The sequence below is a fragment of the Coenobita brevimanus genome, chromosome 100 (assembly GCF_032717465.1).
Source record: "Coenobita brevimanus isolate Jiangsu-jjx chromosome 100, ASM3271746v2, whole genome shotgun sequence".
Lineage (NCBI taxonomy): Eukaryota > Metazoa > Arthropoda > Malacostraca > Decapoda > Coenobitidae > Coenobita > Coenobita brevimanus.
The window spans coordinates 41,157,293-41,174,558 of record NC_137053.1 but is presented as its reverse complement, the minus strand read 5'-3'; the positions used below and the strand labels follow the sequence as shown (position 1 = coordinate 41,174,558).

Below are 17,266 nucleotides of genomic sequence, written 5' to 3'. Positions count from 1 at the left end.
TCACCTGCTAAAACCGCCTCAAAGAAACTTGGATTATTGTACAGAGTCCGTAACTTCTTCACTGACGAGCAGTTAGCTATAATTTATAAGAGTCATGTGCGCTCTCAGCTTGAATACTGCTCACCCTTTTGGAGCAGATGTGGAGAGGTTGCATTAAACCAAGTAGACAAGATTCAGAACAAAGCTGTTAGAATTATTAATAACCCTGCTATTACTAATAAACAATCTCCCCTACAAGTTAGAAGGAATGTTGCCTCCCTTGCGTTATTTTACAGATACAGTATTTCTACAGCAAATGCTCAGACGAAGTTGCGTCCATGGTGCCACCTCTCCATGCCTTCCCTCGTGCTACACGGGCAGCTGGCAGCGCTCATGACTGGAATGTCACTCAGCCATACTGCAGAACTTCTGCCTATCAGAATTCTTTCATTCCCCGAACTGTATCTCTCTGGAACTCGCTACCCCAGAGTTGTTTCCCTCCAAACTTCAACCTACTGCTGTTCAAGTCTAACTGTTACAGATATTTTATGAACAGAGGACACCAGTAATCTGGTGCATGGATTTTTTTTTTTATTAATTTGTTTTTCCTTCCTCTGTTCTGTTATTATATATATATATATATATATATATATATATATAGATAGATATAGATATTTATATCTATAGCTATCTATCTATATATATATATACATTCATTCATTCATTGCCAGACGCCATGTATCCCAAACGGGGTGGTCAAGGCTTAGAGTTAATTGTTTTACAGGGAGGGGCACTAATCCTCCACCAACCCCACTTGACACGTAGGGAGAACGTTATGCCAACAGCATCTGGTGTTCCCAGGCGGTCACCCATCCAAGTACTAACCAGACCCAACGTTGCTTAACTTCGCTGATCGGACGGGAAGCGGTGTACTCAACGTGGTATATATATATATATATATATATATATATATATATATGTATGTATATATATGTATGTATGTATGTATATATATATATATATATATATATATATAAAGGTCCGCCAAGCACTTCGACTCTACATGTCGCAGAGCTGGGGCTGGTAAGAACCAGTTCAGGGAGAGTGCAAATATTACAAAAAATATTATAGAGCAAACATATGTTCGTTATTTGTAACACAGTATGAGAGGTTGAGTTTATCATGGGTTGAGTTGACCGGGGTTGACTTTACACGGGTTGAGTTGACCGGGGTTGAATTTACATGGGCTGAGTTGACCATGGGTTGAGTTGACCATGCGTTGAGTTGACCATGCGTTGAGTTGACCATGCGTTGAGTTGACCATGGGTTGACTTGACCATGGGTTGAGTTGAACGGGGTTGAGTTGACCGGGGTTGAGTTGACCATGGGTTGAGTTGACCGGGGTTGAGTTGACCATGGGTTGAGTTGACCATGGGTTGAGTTGACCATGGGTTGAGTTTACCATAGGTTGAGCTGACTGAGGTTTGACTGGCTAGGGTTGAGTTGACTATGGTTGGGTTGACAAAGGTTGAATTCACCAGGGTTGAATTGACCGGCCACTGGAGTGGATGGATAACAATAGAGTGGTGAGAAACGTATATCTGAGCGAATCTGAAGGAGAGAGGAGACGAGGTAGGCCAAGGAGAAGGTGGAGGGATATGGTGGATGAACGTGTGAGGAAGAGAAGTTTAGAAGTCGGTGAGGCTAGGGGACTGGCAAGAGATCGAGATGACTGGATGAATATGGTGAGGAGAAGCGCATAATCAGGGATTTGGCACCCGTTATTAACGCGGCAGCGTCCGGATTGACTCTATCGGATGCGTGTATGTGAAGCTACAGAACGTGGTGAATGTTTGTGGCTTATCAGATAGAGCCAGGATTCCCGGAGCTTGAATGGTGAGTGAATGGAGGCGTGGCCCATTGGATTGGACAACTTTGGGCTGTCTGGACATTGCAGTTCCTCACCCTTCCCTAAGGTGGGAAAGGAGGTCCGGATGATGAAATATATATATATATATATATATATATATATATATATATATATATGTGTGTGTGTGTGTGTGTGTGTGTGTGTGTGTGTGTGTGTGTGAGTACACATGCTTGTAACTCATATAAAACAAACAAAATTCAGGACAAACATACCAGAGGGCTCATCCGAATCAAATGTCCTCTGGCCGTAATCGTGTTCAAAGTCGAATCCTGCACTGGAATGTTTGGTCTGATGTGGTGGTTTTACGTCCGTCTGTTGGTTGTTATTGGCACGTCCTTCGTACACCTTCGGGGCACTCTAATAATCATAAACAATCTACTGAGAAGTCTAAAAAAGATGTCTCGAGATACCTGATCCAGCTACACATGTAATGTTCAGGACACTCGGCCAAGAAAAAACGGCGTGAGGCCTCGCAAACAGCGTTAGTGAGAAGAAAAATAGAAGCAAGAACATAAAAAATGCATTGTCCCCTTGGGAAATGTAACAACAAAGCATTCATTGATGGCTCATGTTTCACAAAAAAAATTCTCATACAAGGCCAAACCAAGCCGTCTGACACTTCCTTATCGTAGCCGCCACAACTCTCAGTAAAGCCGAGATGCCAGCATGAGTAAGATGGGTAATTTTTCTCCTCTCCGATATCTTCCCACTGTAATGACGGGACCGCCACGCTAACGGCCCGCTGGGGAGGGACGCCGAAGAGTGGCTCCACCTAGATAACTTCATAAGGGAGCTAGTCAGAGCTCTTCATTTTCAGAACTGAGAGAGAGAGAGAGAGAGAGAGAGAGAGAGAAGTCGGTCTTGGTACCTTGGTGATTGACTTTCGACAGAGTGTGGCATAAAGGACTTCTGTCTAAGCTCTATGCCAGTTGCATCCATGTTGATATTTTGCATCTCATCAGGATTATTTAACGAGGTGTCCACTGCCACCGAACATTTTACCATGCTGGGCAAAATTCAAAGAAGAGCCTTTTTTCTGGTCCAAGAAATCCCCTTGCCTCCACAGACGGATTCACTGGAACACCCGTGATGTTGGAGCCAAGACGGTCCATCACAAAACAACAAGTCCAACAAGTGCTCATCTGGCTAGCCTACGTCCCCCAGCTCATGCCGCACAAAGGAGCACGTGAACGGTGCTCTCTACCCACCGGCTGGTGAAGGTGCCAAGATCGAGGTCAGGCTGGCATCTCCAGATTTTCTCTGCTAGAAGAACAAGAAGAACCTGTTCACAGCCACCGTAGATGTCTCCTAGATGGCCACTCAACAGATGAAGGTGACTGTAAACCGATGGAAGGCGACGGATGACACGGCTCTCCTATATTTCTGTATAATATATAGATGTGGTACTTTTTTTTTTTTAATAGGCTGTTTCAAACAAAATCTCTCTTAGCCTATAAATCAGCTAAGTATGTAATAATGTATTAACTCATTTACTACTCAGAGCAAGTCATGTATATGAGTAAAGTTGAGAGAGAGAGAGAGAGAGAGAGAGAGGAAAATCAGATGCCTGGGTTGTATTAATTTTTGTTTGTGGGTTTCTTTGCTGAAAATCTCGGGAGTTTTGGTAGTTGTTGAAGTCTCTTGAGGGAAGTTGGAGGATTAGCGAAAGAAGACAGCAGAAAGACGAAAAAAAAATGATCACTTGCCGATTCCAGAGTAACTCGTGGTGCAGGCTGAAGATGTATGAAAGACTGGGAGTGGCAGAGACAGTGGGCCATATTCCTGTAAGCTTTAGAGGTTACCACTTCACACCCGTGTATATCTTCAACACACACACACACACACACACACACACACACACACACACACACACACACACACACACACACAAATGCAACTCCTATGTGGTGTAGGGGGATGAGCTCTGTTCCTGTTGGTGGCGAGAAAAAAAATAACAGATGGCGAGCGAGCACACCAAGAATGAACACACAGGCGCTCGAAAAGTTATCCAAGAAAGCAAGTATAACCGAAAGAGAATGAACATGCAGAGAGAGGACGAGTGTACAGTGAGACAGTGGGTGTGCTAAGCCGAATCGATGCCTTTATCCCCGTACAGCTTAGGACTTTCTATAGGAGTTTTATTTGCCCCCGTGTAAAGTACAACTCCCATGCGTGGTTAGGGCTGCTACACACAGCACTTCTGAATAGGATGGAGGCAGTGTTTTTCGTATCATCAGTTACTCTCCTCTTTCTGACTACCTTCAGCCTCTCTATCTTCACCAAACTGTTGCATCTATATCAATTTCCCACCGCTATTTCCATGGTCCCTCCTCTTCTGATTTGCTTGTATCTCTCTTTCATTACTGAGGACATATAACCCCCGTTTGGCAACACACTCTCACCCCTTATGTGTCCAAATAATCCAAGGCAAGAGTTACCCAGTGCTTTCAGCCCTTCAGATACTTGAAAGAGGTTATATTCGGAACCGTCTTCCTCTGTCTGTTTTTCCCTCTGTCTATAACTTCCAGTCTTTAAAACGCAATGTGTGTCGGCATTTCTATGAGTGGATCTCTCTCTCTCTCTCTCTCTCTGAGGAAGCAACATTGCGAACCTCCAGCCTTTGGGTATTCTTCTTTTCATAAAAAGTATAAAAAACAGACCCTTAAAATAGTCACAGAAAATAAAGGGAAAAAAGTCAGCTTATATGTGGCAGGAGGACGGTGTTGATGACGGCGGTGGTGATGGACTGAGCGGCGAGGGAACGAGCACACAAACCCTTAAAGCCAGACTCAAAGTAACAAAGGAAACTACTGCGCGTAAGTGGTAGGATAGGGGTGGTGGTGGTGGAGCTCTGCTGGTGATGGCGGTGGGGAAGGAATGAACGGCTGTCGTAAGTGATTGCAGGACTCACGAGAAATATGGAAGAAAAATCCTGAGAAACGAGGGAGGCAGAGTTACGGGAGTTCTCAACTTGGACGAAATCCCCCGAGGATAATGAGGACAGTGAGGATGAGGAGGAGGTAAAATATGAGGGCGAGACAGTGGGCAGAGGAATACGTACCGGTATGTTTATAGAGGGAGTAGAATATATGGCTGGCTTTCACATCTGAATACTTACAGGAGAGAGAGAGAGAGAGAGAGAGAGAGAGAGAGAAGGAGCTCCTAGCGCCTCTTTCATCACACACACACACACACACACACACACACATATATATATATATATATATATATATATATATATATATATATATATGCCTAGGCTGCTTCCCCCAAGGAAAGGGAGGTAGCCGAGACAGGACGACACACTCCCTATTTACTCATCCATTCAAACACATTCATTCGCATCTTAGCCCCAGAGGGGAGAAGGGACAGATCCTCACCGCACCACACCGCACAAGGGTCAACTGCGCAGTGCAGTCAGTGACATCCGCAGCAGGGCCCGACAGCAGAGCTGGTTTACCTCTGCCACATCATAATATACCCATCCCTTTATCTGCACCTGACCTGACTAGCTGATCAGACCAAATGCGGGAGAATATCCCTTCAGGGCTGCTTCATCATTTATTCATTCACAAATTCTCTCCATTTATTTCTGTCACGCACAGCCACTCTTCCTTTCTCAACAGACATCCCTCTCTCATCCAGTGCTCTCTTCACACTGTATTTCCATCCTATTCGTGGTCTCCCTCTCAGCCTTACACCTCTCACATCATATCTAGTTATCTTTTTCATCAATCGCTCATTATCCATTCTCTCCATATGCCCAAACCATCGCAAAACCCTCTGCTCAACTCTACCAGCCATCTCCTGAACAACATTTCTCCTTCGCACTTCATCATTTCGCACTCGATCCATATGCGTCACTCCACACATATTCCTCAGACACCTCATCTCCATTACATTCAAACTTTTCCTCTCTGCTACACCCATATTCCATGTTTCAGCCCCGTATAATGCAGTCGGTACCACAACACCCTCATACAGCCTTCTCTTTACATCCATTCTAAGCGAACATCTAAACATTTTTTTCATTCTTCCTAGCATCTTACCTACTTCATTCAATCTAAACTTCACTTCTGCATCTATTCTTCCATCCACAGCAACATTTGACCCTAAATATTTAAAACACTCTACCTCCTCAAGCAACTCACCATTCAAAACTATATTCATCCCCCTACCATCTACCAACCTCGTACACGTCATCACTTTACTCTTATTCTCATTTACTTTCAATTTCCTCCTATCACACACCCTTCCAAACTCCTCTACCAACTGTCTCAATCTCTCTTCTGAATCAGCCACCAGTGCAGTATCATCTGCAAACAGCAGCTGCTTCAGATCCACTCTCCACCATCAACATTCACCAGACTCAGACCTCCACCTAAAACTCTTGCATTCACCTCCCTTACAACACCTTCCATATAAATATTAAACAACCAAGGCGACATCACATATCCCTGTTGCAGCCCCACTCTCACGGGAAACCAATTACTCACAGCATTTCCCACTCTTACACACGCTCTACTATTTACATAAAACATTTCACCCGTTTAGTAACCTACCATCAAGTCCATACAATCTTAAAACAGTCCACAAAGCCTCCCTATCAATTCTATCATACACTTTCTCTAAATCCATATATATATATTATTGACAGGGGTACGGATGGTAAACTTTCAGGTGCAAGCTGTTTGTTAGAGTTATGTCGACAATACAGTGATTTATATAATACACAACGGAACATTTAGGTGTAACATGCGTAATATATCAGTAAGGCAAAGGAGTTAGTAGTCTTCCTTAACCACTAAGAGTACGGTTTTAAGACCTATATTTTCGTCAGTTTAGATATCTTTTTAGCACCTCATCCTTACTTGGTTCGGCATATGGCACCTTCATAATGTCTTGTATGCTATTTATGCTAATTAGTGGATATTAAATAGATATAGGCAAAATATAAAAGAAAAGTCAAGTGTAACACGAAACATTACTTGCTGAGAAGAAAGGTGCTTGTAAGTCTCCTTTAAGTTACGAGAATACATGTACCTGGTGGCCCCTGGTGCTAAGCTGAGTCACTAGCAGTCCCGGCAAAAATTAATCCATTCAGTATGATGGCTGTTATATCCTTCTATCTATTTATGATTTTAATATACTTTGCAAGGACCTCTCATTCTTAGGAGCTTGTAAGCTTTCCAGTAACCCCTGTGTTTCTGTAATTTATATTTATGCCTGCATCCAGACAGTTTCGGTCAGCTAAGATATGATCCGCTCGTACTGAAGAGTCAAAAGCAGTCTGAACTGACCTATTTGGTACTATGATTTTTTGTTTCTTTGCCAAAAGATATTGTCATTGTGGGGAGATCACTTTTAGTGATGAACTTCGAAGTAGTTTCCATCCATCACTTTGCCATTGCTTTTATATTTCAGTGGATTTCGACTGAGTCTGGAATGAATCCTTAATATCCAAAATACCCTTTAACATTTCTGTCCTTCTCTCTGCACTTTCATCTCTACCTTCCTTCCTGGTCATTCTGTAGCTGCTGATGTAGACGGCCACTATTCTCCTGTTCGAGTTATGGTGTTCCTCAGGGTTCTGTTCTCTCACCAACTCTCCATTTTTTTTTTTTTTCATCAATGGGATTTTCAACTACTCATCTCTGTCTTCTCATACCCTAATGACTCCATCCTTCGCCTTTCCATCCACTTCTCACAGCGTCTATCATAACAGTTACTCCACAAATCACAGGCTGGGGATATGACACATCTAATTTTTCACTTGCCTTATTTATCTGATTGAGTTAAAGAAATCTTGTTGCTTTTAATGCTTAAAAAACTAGGAACCTACTGTACATCTTTCAAGTTACTGATTTTTCCAGAGAAGCATCCTTTAATATTCAGTAATATGCAGCTCAGTCCTGCAACATCTCTCAACATTCACGGGGTTTCATTCTCTCGGGAACAATCATGGAAAGATCACATTACCTGTTAGGTAAAATTTCCAATAGTGTAGGTGAGCTAAGCAGTCTCTGTGCCTTCTTTACCCCGGCACGGCTGTTGACTTTGTATAGGGATTTCATTCGCCCCTGTGTGGAGTACAACTCATATTGTGTATGTGTGTGTGTGTGTGTGTGTGTGTGTGTGTGTGTGTGTGTGTGTGTGTGTGTGTGTGTGTGTGTGTGTGTGTGTGTGTGTGTGTGTGTGTGTGTGTGTGTGTGTGTGTGTGTGTGTAGGGGACGAATCTCCTTATACAGCTCTTCTAAATAGGGTGGAGTCGAAACTTATCTCATCAACTCCCCTCCCCTTACTGACTCCCTTCCTTCTTTCTCTCTTCGCCACACTGTTGCATTTTTATCTCTCTACTGTCGACGCTTCAGTGGTCCCTGATCTTCGAAAGTGTCTGCTTGCATCCTTCCCACAATACGGCAGGCGCATAGCACTCGTGTGGCAGCACACTCTCACCCCTTTTCTGTCCAGCCCTTTAAACCAGTGGTTCCCAACCTACTGGTAATTATCCACTAGTGGGTAATTTGGATATTTTGGAATGAGTAATGGAAGGCTGAGATTAAAGGCATTATTATTCCCTACGAACTTCTGGACAAAACCAACTGTAAAGTACAGAGAACTTAGACAATATAGTTTATAATATCTCATTCAGATCATATTCATGCTAACGTATAATCCACACCTGACTTTTTAGAGTTTAAAACTTGAAAGAACACGTTGGGAATAAACTAACGATAATCTCATAGAGTTGGCAACGTTGCAGGAGACGCCCGCAGAAATATGTTAGTGTACAGTCAGGGAAAGTTCCGCATTACCCACTGTTCGGAGCATCGATGGTCGACGAATGGTCACGAAGCAGCAGCCAGACCCTACTTGTCTGGTAACTGTGAGTGGGAGGGAGGGTGACTGGGGGTGGGAGGGTTAGGAGAGTTGCTCACGTCACAGTATTAATAGACAATGATAATGCGTGCGACGTATTCTCAGAGTGCAAAAGTGGTATGTCGTTTGTATGGCATCATACTGTTCTCTGAGTCTCTCTGCATTACCGCATACATAATACATGTTTACTGTCAAAGGTATGCTTGCTTCTTTGCCTTCGTTTTGTAATGTTCGATGGGAATAATAGTTACAGAGACTGATCTTATAATTAGGACTTCCCATGTCAAAGTGTCTAAAGGAAAACGAAAAACCTGTTTATCGCTCATAGATTTGTTATTATTATTACACACTACCCTAGACTCTAAGTTTGACATGAATAAGTACCAGAATAACACTGGAAATGTTTGCAGGCGGATGTGTACAGTAGGATGACAGAGGATAAATAATTAAACAAATTTATAAGAATTTACACACACACACACACACACACACACACACACACACACACACACACGTACATAAATAATATATATATATATATATATATATATATATATATATATATATATATATATATATATATATATATATATATATATATATATATATATTTGGTCAACACAAAATATGTTACATTGTTATGTATATATTTGGTCAACACAAAATATGTTACATTGTTATGAATATCTCCTGGGGAATCATGTTCAATCGAGAGGGAATGAAAGCATTCAAACCTCTGTCCGAACTCAGCAAACTTCTCTAACTTTCCTGACCACACTAACTATCCACACATCTACGTAATCATTTTCATAAAATCCAAGCATCATACCGTCATCTATCCTTACTATATTAACCCAAACAAACCGTCAAAATCATACTGTACATTGCAGACTTACACGTGATTCCCAATCTATCACCGAACCCTCCTCTGCCCCCAGTCCCCCACCTCCCCCTCCTTCACACTCGCAGTTACCAGACATATGAGGTCTGGCTGCCGCTTCACATTCACCCGTCTCACACCAGTGCTTCGAGAGGTGGGTAATGCGGAACTTTCCCTGACTGTACATACATGGCTGAAATATTATTTGAATTCAGTAATCTTAATCTTTCTCTCCAGTGAGACAATATGTTCTGTTGATCTGTATGAGAAGGACGATGCATGTTATAATCAAATTATCCTCTGGGGAAAAAAAAAAAAAAAAAAAAAAGAACAGTCAGGGTAGAAAACCTAGCAATGTTTAATGAACTATAATGTGAAGTTCACCTGCGAAGAAGATATTCTCCGTCATCTTGCTGCCAGGATACGGCTCTGCAAAGACACTTTCAAGCTGAGTTGGTTTTAGCCGCTGTGTATGGATTCATGCTACCTTGCAGACAAAGAGAAGATGCAGACCCTACAAAAAGATCTTTAAAAAAAAAAAAAGGGATTTGACGCAGCACTCAGAATGCAGTTTCAAGAAATTATTTCGGCAAATATTTGGACTGGCTTTTTGCCAGATTATGCTCTTCTCGCCGACAGTGCTTTTCTCTGATTGGTTCTATTCACCTTTACATATCGCTGCGAAGCAGGCATATCCTTGCTAGTGGCTGCCAAATAAGACTGTGCAACAGACTGTCTGTGGATAATGATCTTCGATTTGGTCTGTCAAGGACATCACCCAGTGCCAGATAATTTGGATAATAATTACTCGCTCAGGTTTGTCCTAATACGAGTACACAAGAAATTTTATTTCTTATACAAGGTTAAGTTTTTAAGAATTTTAAGTAATGAGAGTATGGTCATATATATTTACTATTTTAGCATGGAATAGTACTCGTTAGAACGTTTAAATATTTGCTCATACCTTGGTTATCTATTTCATGTACGTAAACAGAAATAAAATCTCAAGCCTTCAGCATATTAATCTTCTTTTCAGTGATCCACATCTATTTTTGAAAAAAATACATCTGTATTTACACTTGAGTATGTGGGTAACATGGAACTGAAATATTTGGTAAGTGGATAATGAGCTGAAGAAATTTGGAAACCACTGCTCTAAATAAGATTTAGTTAATACTCTCAGTCCTTCACGTAGACAACAGGTCAACTCTGGAATTGCCTTCCTCAGTCTGTAATTATTTTCCTTTGCATGTGACCTTCGGTCTTTTAAATGCAGTGCGTGCAGGCATCTTGAAATGAGTGGATCTTGATTTGGTCTCTCTCTTGGAGGGCAACTTTGCAAGTTTCTAGCCTTAGTCTCCTTTATGCATAAATAATTGAATGAATGAATAAATATCTATCTATCTATCTGTCTATCTGATTTTATTTTCCTCTGCATGTGACCTTCAGTCTTTTAAATGCAGTGTGTGCAGGCATCTCGAAATGAGTGGATCTTGAATTGGTCTCTCTCCCTCTTGGAAGGCAACTTTGCAAGCTTGTAGCCTTAGTCTCCTTTATGCATAAATAATTGAATGAATAAATAAATGTCTATCTATCTATCTGTCTATCTATCTGTCTATCTATATAGGGGGGGGGAAGGAAATACCAGATCAGAAATAGCAGCTTATGCATAACTCCTAGAACTGAAGGGTTGCATTATTAACCCCTCCCTACAGGAGGTAGGGAAGGGATAATGGAATGAGTTATATCATCCAGTGTTTTAAAGACTCAAGAACAATATCAAATATTGGGGTTAAAACTGTTTGCGCTACGAGTATCAACTCCCACATTAAGAGGGCCAAGTTTTTGAATACCTGTGAGAATATATTATGGTCAGACATCATTTGTATTTCACTGCGGCTAGTATTAGGTGAATTATTCAGCTAAGAGATGCCCACCGTAATTAAGAGGTTTAAAAAAGTCTTGAACCTAACGTTAAAGAATTATGAATATTTTATTTTAAACCACGCTTTACCCGGTTCTTGTACATATCGAGGGTATGGTTTATAGGAATTAACTTACAGTCGGTAAAACAGGAAATGAAATTCTTACGTGTGATGAAGTTTGTCCTGGGTGATATTTTTCTCTATGTTTAGATGTGTCTGGTAAATGTGAGAAACTAAAAAGTCGGTTGGATGCGACAGTATTTTACATCAATGAAAAGCATTATAGAATATTGTGTAATGGTACTGATGGATGATGTAAGGTACAATATTTCAGTGCTCTTCGTGTGTGATTCAATGTGTAAAACGCTAATGGAGTCTCGATGATTTTTCTGGTGACTACTTTTTAACGAGTTTTGAATTTTCATTGCATATGTGTTTTTAATGTTCAGCATGTGTATTTTTGCTGATGTGTTCTGTTTATTAGTTCTCTACCGGTGTAATCGGTCGGAGACTACAGCTTTGGGCTGTTCCATCGGTACGTTAGTCTGATTGCAATTTCGTGTCCGCTCTGTAACTTCCACATGCATGGACAGATTTTGATATAACTTCACTTAACTGTTCCCCTTACCATGACGGTGTGTTGTGCGCAAAAACCAGTTACCTACTCCTAAGGTCAAGGTCGTACCTGGAGGTCAAACAAGGTCGGGTGCTACATTCGTGTCCGCTCTGTAACTTCCACATGCATGGACAGATTTTGATATAACTTCACACAGTTGTTCCCCATACCATGATGGTGTGTCGCGCGGTACAATCAGCCATCTGCACCCATGGTCAATTACATATGCATGGTTATCATCCTGTAGGGGACTTAGTATTGCATGACAATACTGAATGCACCTGTTTACTTCGGTTTTACGACACTAATGACCAAGCCACAACAACACAAGAGTTTTACTTCAATCGGTCATAATTAAGAGATAACCTAAGGTGATTTTCCTCAGGCGAATAAAATCCACGACACTCAGGGTTAACGATAATGTACAGTAAGTAGCTGAAGAGTTACTTTCTCCTGTGATCTGGTTTAGCCCATTCAGCCCAGCGGCGTCTCTTATATTATTATTTTCGGACGATTGTCATCAATTTAGCAGCAATCATCAAAACTGCCGGGGTTAAGTATAGTCCTAATAAGCCCTTCACTACTATACTCGAATAAAATCGTTGATTAAATTTGTCTGGTTTAGTCAGACTACCGGGAAATGCAACCCTAAAATATAAAAACCATATAAATTATTCAAAGCCTGCCCCGCAAGTATTATGCTAAATGTTCTTTGTTTTAGGACGTATTTAGCTCACGCGCTCCTGTCTCCATTCCCAAACATGCACGTCGTTGCCAGTGCCCGAGCGTGAATGGTTAGTGGGACATAACGAGCCCCGTTCAGGAAAGTTTTTCATTTCACATTTTTTTTTTCCGATGCGGACAGAATCCTGCTGTTTTTCTCTGTATGATAAAAGGCCTGCGCACTTCCTAATCCACGCACTAGTCAAACGCTGCTCGATTTTTTTGACAATATATTCATGGCCGGGTAGAGTGGTGGGGATAGAATGTGCTCACACCGGAGTGGCTGAAGACCTCTGTGAGGCACCTCTTGACGGCATACCTTGTTGCCATTTCACGATTCTTTTGTTCTCGTTTTTGTCATGCAAAATTATTGTAATTGTCATCTGACCTCTCTCTCTCTCTCCCTCTCTCTCACACACACACACACACACACACACACACACACACACACTCCTTTCACATCCTCCCTGTTTCACCTGTCCTCGCCCATTTCGCTCTCCATTATACTTACCTTTACCATCTGACTCTCCCATTTCCTCGCCTTAACTTGTGTGTGTGTGTATGTGTGTGTGTGTGTGTGTGTGTGTGTGTGTGTGTGTGTGTGTGTGTGTGTGTGTGTGTGTGTGTGTGAACAAAATAACAAAGTTGTTACCCGATTTTCATCAAATTCGGTGCACGCATTATGGAATTGCCGAAAAGTTGACTTATTATTTTTGAAAATAATAGGTCAAGTATTAATGTCACAGGGCTAGGTCAAACTTTAACCTAGCAAGGTCAGCTTAAAAGTTTTTGTCCACATTTGCCCAAACTTAGAAGGAGCGTTGAGGGTAAGGCAAGAACAAAGGGAGTCGATTTTGAGAACACTCTGTCAAAGGTTAAGGACACAGGTCAACGTCAAAGTTTGATCCTTGTGTCTGTGAGTGAACAGTATAACTAAAACAGTTCTTCTCTGATTTAAGGCAAATTTGGTGGAAGTGCTGAGGATCACCCAAGACACTGCCCCATTATTCAGAACAATAGGTCAAATCTGAATGGCATATGACTAAGTCAACTTAAACAGTTTTCAGTCGATTTATACTAAACTTTGTAGAATGATTAAGGTTCATGCAAGGATGAAACAATCTGATTTTGAAAGCAATCCAGTGAAGGTAAAATCATTAGGTAAAGTTCAATAGTTGGAATATAGACCAGCTGGTGGGCGCTGGTGTTTCACTCCCTGAGTTCCCGTTTTTGTTCATCATGGTGATTTCAACCGAATTAATGACAACTCTCGCAGCTGACAGCACACAGACATTGCTTTGCATGCTGTAATAATTTTTTCGGATAACTGTGAAATGTTACCTGAATTTAGCTAGAATTTGAAGGATGATTTCTGTCTGTCTGTCTCTATCTATCTGTCTATCTATCTAGCTTTGTCTATCTATCGCCCTCTCTCACCTTTTTATACTAAAAAAAGATCCCTTCCATATTTCATGACAACTACTTGTATTAACTAGCATTTTGATAACACAACACTCATGAATAAATGATTTAATGACATTTTTATTAATGCAAACAAAATCTATACATGATTTATATGTCCTGGGTGATTGTAGTGTTAGCAATTAAAGTTCGCAGATTAACAATTCATAACTGCAGATAATGACAAACTGCATGTTTTGCAATATACGTTCATAGTCTATGCATCAAATAGGAAAGAGATAACATCGCTAATACCCTGGATCATACCATCGTAAAACCAGTATACTGTGTTATGCGCGACACTAAGTTTAACGGAAATCTGGAAGTTTCTGAAAGTATGACTGACATTTGTTCCGTGAACTTACATTCATATGAACAGCAAGTAACTTGCAAAATTTATTCAAATCCATCCATAAATAGAAAACCGAGTCCCATCTTAAAACGAAAAACAGACTTTGTCGTAGTGAAGGTGCTCAAGTTACGACCATTAGAGATCACAGGTTAACCCTTTCACTATGATGACGTTTTCTCTATTCACTTGCTCCACGGCCAGAGTGTTTTCATTCAGCTAAGGGCAGACCTCTCACAATGAAGGGATCAGTGGAACGAGCATCTCACCCATTTACTATCTGACATCTTCCTTAGCTGAATGAAATCGTCTGTCCTGTGGAAGCTCCCACGCTGCTTTACATTCCGAAGCACAAGACGAAGAGCTTTGGAATACTGTACTGAATGGCCTGTTTCTTGACCAACGTATTATCTTGCTCATTTTATAGTAGCATATGACTGCCTGGATTCGGCCTGAATTTGAAGCTACTTGAATTACCAGCCACACTGAAACATGTCCTATCGCTCAGGTGCAGCTTCGCCGAACGTATTGGTCGTCAGAAATCCTTTGTTCATTGTCCATTGCATTATGGAATCTGCTGATGAAAAGTAGGTTATGCCTCCGTTGCCCATTTCTCTTAACCAACTTTCTTCTGGCCATATTATACGTAGGCTTCTGTGGAAACTTTGTCCCACACATCTGTTGTCTTAACTCTGTATTTTCTTCCATCCAAACTACTTTTTCACGTTACTTGTGTAATACTGGTAGGCTGAGGCGCCAAACATCCACTCATCCAATGCAGTGTTACCTTCAGGTGGTCCTAAGCTAAGTGACAAACTTAATGGCTTTTCTGTAACCAAAGAAGCCATCCATTACACTGCGTGGTAACATGTAACCAACTGACGCCCGCTGGTCCAGTTAGTTAAGATGATTTGGTTGACTGGGTGGTTGGGCTTAGCCTACTGCTTACATAATGCTACTCAGGGATGAGCGAGGCAGGTTACCCTTGCCGTAAATGTTGAGACTGACTAAATCAGACTCGGGCCTCTATCCTCCCGATGGGGCAAAGAAAAAGAAAAAAAGAGCTGAATGATGATGATAATGATGCTTCTGATGATGATGATCTGTATAATTGTTCATTCGTAGGATTTTTTTTTTTTTTTTTTTTTATGTGTCCGACTCTGGGCATAGGCTTCACAGCCTGCTATCAAGGCCCAGCAGTCCTCCTACATACCATACACCTCTACATGTCACCACTTCGGCGCTAACACCCACCGTCCGTACTGAATACATGCTAGGGCTGTCTCATACAGGACTGGTGTATTGGTATTAGCGGGGGTATTTTTACATGTCGGCGGGTTTTCTGGTAGATCAGTAAAGCCTGATTTAATGAAATTCAAATCCTCAAACTGTTCCCTGCCCCAGCCGGGATTCGAACCTGGGTCCGTAAGGACTGCAGGCCACCTCTCTACCGACTGAGCCACCGCCTCCCAGCATGGTAGCCTGTCATTTCCCTTCTTTCTTTCTTTCTTTTTTTTTTTTTTTTTGTTACATGGTTCTAAAATATCCCGCCTGTTCCGCAACTGTGTCAGGACAAAGGGAATAATTTGGTTATATTGCTTTCTAACTCACTGCTGTGTATCTTTCTCACAGGGGTACGTTAGTGGCTGTAGCTTTTGTAAGAAAATATAAGTGGCTTTTGTGAGTAGCCTAAACATAATTTTGCTTCCCACGAATAAGGTATATAAGATGAAGTACTGGAATATGGGTAAAACGAGCACACGGATATGATGTTCGGGACAGCTTCATTTACAATGGAGTAAATCAGTGCATCCACACTGCATTGTAATTTTATCCTCTTTAATCCTTTCGTTGTGATAGATCTATAAGTTGAATAAAACCGTCTGGCTGTGAAAACAATAAATAAAAAGGCTGTCAATGTACACAGTGGGTTAAAGGAGTTAGTTTTAGTCCTCTCACCAAGTTTTTTTTTTTTCTTTTTTTTTCCCCCAAGCTGAATAAATAGTTTGGAGGCAACGATGATAATGAACACGAAGCAATCGGACTGAAGTCTTCACTAAAATCTCTTCAGCTTTCCAGTTCTAACGCAAAGCACCGAGTCTTAAAAAATGGTACGAGAGTTTCTGGATTCATCTGAAAAGTAGAGGAGGAAAGTGGGACGAGAGGCTCACCATTTGCACGTATATACCTCCCTCGTAATTTACTTCTAGACTTCGTAATCAACTTTGTGACGAAACTTCTTGGCTATCCGTCACGGGGATGATCAAGTAATTGGATCAAAACGGCCAGAACTTTAAAGGCAAACTTCTGCATGATCATTATTCATACAAATGCACTCCAGGAATTCCCGGGAGAGCGTGGAAAACGCGACAAAAATTGAGGGAATTCTCCGATCATGGAAGCAAAAAGGAAAAAGAATAAAAAAGAAAGAGAAAATTACAGGAAAGGATTGCTCGCTCATACTGGCTGCTGATGCTCATTTAAGAATAAAAGCAGAGAGAGGAGAAAAAATGTTGTCCCTGAA

The 17,266-nt window shown here is 41.4% G+C and overlaps 1 pseudogene; it reads right to left on the bottom strand.

Moving 5' to 3' along the window:
- Positions 1–815: 815 nt before the first annotated feature.
- Positions 816–934, bottom strand: LOC145414737 (5S ribosomal RNA; annotated as a pseudogene).
- Between the last annotated feature and the right edge of the window lie 16,332 nt (positions 935–17,266).